Source organism: Octopus bimaculoides, chromosome 26 (assembly GCF_001194135.2).
Source record: "Octopus bimaculoides isolate UCB-OBI-ISO-001 chromosome 26, ASM119413v2, whole genome shotgun sequence".
In the NCBI taxonomy this organism is placed as follows: Eukaryota; Metazoa; Mollusca; class Cephalopoda; order Octopoda; family Octopodidae; genus Octopus; species Octopus bimaculoides.
The window spans coordinates 24528912-24533670 of record NC_069006.1 but is presented as its reverse complement, the minus strand read 5'-3'; the positions used below and the strand labels follow the sequence as shown (position 1 = coordinate 24533670).

At 39.8% G+C, this 4759-nt stretch overlaps 1 protein-coding gene across 1 annotated transcript in view; it reads right to left on the bottom strand.

The window, feature by feature from the left end:
- The window catches only part of LOC106875842 (nuclear receptor corepressor 1), a 114665-nt gene that overhangs the window by 11852 nt on the left and 98054 nt on the right, over nucleotides 1–4759 (bottom strand). The window lies entirely within an intron of this gene.

The following is a 4759-nucleotide window of genomic DNA, read 5'->3' as shown; positions in this document are numbered from 1 at the left end:
GGGGGGGGGGGGTGAGGATAGAGAGGAAGAAGTGGAAGGAATTTCAGTGGAGAAAAAGTTATTTCAATAATTGAAGTATTGCTATCTAGAAGGGGTGCTACGATGTTCCCTCCCACTTTTCCTGTTCATGATCAGAGATGCACATATTGTCAGCCACTAAAGGACATGCTCAAGGGGTTACAGTCAAGGCAAGTGACAAGCAAATCTGTGGTATTGAGCAGAATATTTGCTATAACGGTATTTCTGCTTCAGCAACTCAGTATTGAATCTATTTTGAATGTAATGGAAAATAGGTCAGTTTCAAAACATTGATGTCCAAGCGACAAAAGCCAAGTTTGAAGGGAATGGTAGTCGTTTCCTTTGAAATGGGAAATAACACTTATTGACCAAAGACAAAAAAGAAAAAACTGTTACATGGTGTTACTGAATTTCATTTTTTCTCTCTATAAATTTGAAAATGTTTTCGTCCACGGAAGATAGAAAGAAAAGCACAGAATAACTAGAAGGGGGACAATAATTAAATGAATAAACACATAAAACCATGGCTTTATAAATGTAAGAAAAAAGAAAATCATTTAAACACGCAAATTAAAAAAAAGTTTTAGAATTGAATGACATTCATTTTCCAACCACAAATATTCCATTTTTTTTTTTTCTCCTTGTTTGACAACAGTCCACATCCAATCTGATTGAAATACTTGTCCAAGACATTAATTCATTTTACGGCTACAGATTCTAGTTATTTGACCACGTAGTAACTCTATGTTCTGATTTCAAAACCTACCAAGGTTGATTCTATCATTTGTGGACGAGAGTAAATCACTTTAAAAAGGATCGAGTTATTTGAAAAAAAGCCTAGAATATAACCATCTATCATGCAATGTCAAGGTAAGGTGATAGTAACATGTGTGTGTGTGTGTGTGTGTGTGTATATATATATATATATATATATATATATATGTGTGTGTGTGTGTGTGTGTGCACACATCAACATACTAAGGGTTTCTTAGTGCTTCCTTCAATTTCCATCTACCAAATCCACTCACAAGGCTCTGGTTGGTCCTGGGTAATAGTAGAAGACACTTGCACAAGGTGTCACACAGTGGGACTGAACCTGGATCCATGTGGTCAGGGCAGCAAACTTCTTACCACACAACCATACCTGCACCATCTGAAGGCATAAAAAAGGGACCTCATGAGGCTGCATCTACCTCATACGTTCACCAGGGCATGTGCCTTAGTGGTTAGAGCATTCACCTTATGATCGGAAGGCGATGAGTTCAATACTTGGCAGTGCATTGTGTCCTTAAACAACACATTTTATTTCCCATTGCTCCAGTCCACTCAGCTGGAAAAAAATGGGTTGTACCTGTAATTCAAAAGGGCCAGCTTTGTCACATTCTGTCATGCTGAATCTCCCTGAAAACTACATGAAGGGTATGTCTGTGGAGCACTCAACCACTTGCATGTTAATTTCCTGAGCAGGCCGTTACATTGATCAGATTAATTGGGACCCTCACTGTCATAACCAGCAGCGTCCCAGTTTTTTTACGCTCCACCCATACCCCACCCCACTGGCAATTTAACATCGGCAAGCATCATTCCCTCTTACCATTTATCTTCCTCTTGCTAGCCATCACTCTATCACACCTATCCTCTCAAATACTGGTGCCATAATTTAATTACATACCCAGCAGGCCTTGGAAAATGGTTGGTGTTAGAAAGGGCATCCAGCAGTCAAAGATTTAATTTAAATAAATACTGCAAAGCATTTAGAAGGATTAATAGTAGTAGTAATAGTTCTAAAAACAGGCACAAGGTCAGAGAGGGAATTAGTTGAGTAAACTGACCTCAGCATTTGACCAGGACTTTATCAACACCAGAGGGGTGAAAGGTAAAATATTAATAATAATGATAATAATAATCCTTTCTACAAGAGTCACAAGGCCTGAAATTTGGGGGAAAGGGACCAGTTGATCACATCAACCCCAATGTTTCATTGGTGATTAATTTATTGACCCTGAGCGACAGGCGAAATACAGTGAAGTATTTTGTCCAGATTGCTAACGATTCGGCCAGATCATCGGCTTAATAACCCTTTCTACTGTAGGCATGAGGCCTGAAATTTTGAGAGGAGGAGGCTAGTCAATTACATCGACCCCAGTGTTTCACTGGTACTTACCGTATTTTAACCTGTATAAGGAACCCTTTTTTGTTGAGAGTTAAGTTAAAAAAATGTGGAAGTTTCTTACACATGGATAGTATTATAATCCCTTACAAAACCTTGTGCGCTCTAGGACTAACTTATATTTTGCATTTGCAGTTCCGTTGGTGGCTAATGAGCCCTGCTCTTGACAAGTATACACGACTGCCAGCATAGCAGACCAAGCTTTCCCCATTCACTATGCTAGCAGTGCACTTCTGAGCAGCATGCTGCTCTTTTAAAGCTGTTGACCCCCTCCTTAACCTGCTTCCACCATCTGTGGCAACGACAGGAGTTGCTCTCCCAGTTGGGTCTCCTGTATGTATTAGTCCCCCACCACTGCTTGGTGTGTCTATGTCCCCGTCACTTAGCAGTTCAGCAAAAGATACCGATAGAATAATAGGCTTGCAAAGAATAAGTCCTGGGGTCGAGTTGTTCGACTAAAGGCGCTGCCCCAGCATGGCCGCAGTCAAATGACTGAAACAAGTAAAAGAGTAAAAGAATGAAAAAGCAAATCCCACTTGAAAGGGCCAAGATGTCAAGACGGCAAAGGGATCCAGGAGAATGCGACGAGGCAGCTGCTTGCTATCCACTCGCAAAAGAGGAGACTCAGGGATGCTTCCATCAAGGGAAACAATGCTGGTTATAAAGGGTGTGGCTCCAGGCTGGGGTTACTTCAAAGGAGATTAAATGCCGAAGTGACAGGTGTTGTAGTTTTACTTTTTATAGCCCGGTCCCGATACTTATCGATCAGACCCCGTATTTAAGAACTGATTTGAAGGCGTCTCAAATTGAAACCCATTTTCCGCATATGTTTTATGATTCCATTTATCACAGTGTCTTTTGGAACCAAACACCAGTGACAAACGAGGATACATGTATCGGCACAAGGCTAGAAATTTCGGGAGTAAGGAAACAGTTAAGTAAACTGAGCCCTAGTAATTTCACTGGTACTTTTAAGGAGCCAGATGAATGATTAACAAAGCTGAGACTGGCATAATTAAAACTCAGAATGATAGGACAAACAACCATATACAAACAGGTATATACTGCTACATGTACTGCATATACAGTTCTCTCTATACTACAGATATCTGCTGCATACAGTATACAGTTCTCTATGTACTATAGGTAACTATATACTGTCACAAGACATTTCTGCTGGATTATCAACAGTAAAAACCAACCTTAGTGAGATTTGAGCTCAGAACATAGAGAAGATCAACTAAACACTTTTATCTGCCGCTCTAACATGTTTCTAGCACTCTGCTGCTCTTTGTAACACATTAATAATAATAATAATCATAAAAGTAATAATAATAATAATAATAATAATAATTTTGAAGACGAGAATGAATTATAAATCAGGTGTAAGTAAAAGTTAGTGTCTCAAGTATATCGATGTCAGCACCTAGGTTAAGAGCTAAGCTAAGGGATCTAAACGTAGCCTTTCCTTGTTTACTGAAGTTCTGTCCAGTAACCCCGTTTCTCCTCTTACCTCATTCCTATATTTCTAATCTACCTTATTTAAGAGTCCCCCACTTTTGAATATATCTCTGAAAGTATTTCTACAAATCATAAAAAGAAGTAAGCAGCTGAACGGGCAAGGAAGAGGGGGTCTGTCATCAGATGGGGGACACAAAGACATGAAGCTTCTCAAAGCCTGTGGATTCAGGTTCAGTCCCACTTGGACAAGGATCTTCTACCAGAGATCAGAACCTACTTAATGTCTTGTGAGAGAGTTTGGTTGATGGAAACTAAAAGAAGCCCATCACAAAGTACGGGTGTGTGTGTGAATGTTTACAACCTATACTAAGTTATGGCTACAGATGGTGAGGTTACTGTTTCCAGTTCAGCGACAAACAGAAATCCCATTTTTCTACTAATTAGAAAAGTAATCTTCATAGCAAGGGTTATCACTGATTGAATAAGATCCCAGTAGTTATGTATTCGGTGGTGTTTAGCTAACCCCAGGTCAGAACTGCTCAAGCAAGAGCTATACTGAAAGAAATTCTAGCCTTGACTAACCAGCTTGTTTTTCTCTTCTTTCAACCACAATATATCTAGGACTACACAACCCAATTTCTACATTCATGATTAAGACACTGAGATATCTTTGACGATGAATACTTAGCTATGTTTTGCACTCTACTATTCTCCTCCATTAGCTGCTATTTCTATCTTATAGTCTCCTGCATTGACTTGTCCAGTGCTTACTTTATCAACGCTGGCAGAACAACAAGTGAAGTGAAGCTGTTGCAAGATTTAAAAGCTTTGTCTTGAAGACATTAAAAACTTATTCCTTTTGTCAATATCCACTAAACACAGTGCTCCACTATATACAAACTAGCAACTAATTGAACTCCCGTTTCTCTATCACACTTGCATATCCCTCAATGCTAGACCCCAACATTCAGTTGCAGACCTCACCAGTGCTGGAGCCATGGAACAAGCACCCAGTCCATTCTATAAAGTGGTTGGCATCAGGGAGGGCATCCAGCTGTAGAATCCAAGTTAAAGCAGACATTGCAGCTTGGTACAGACCTCTAGAACGTT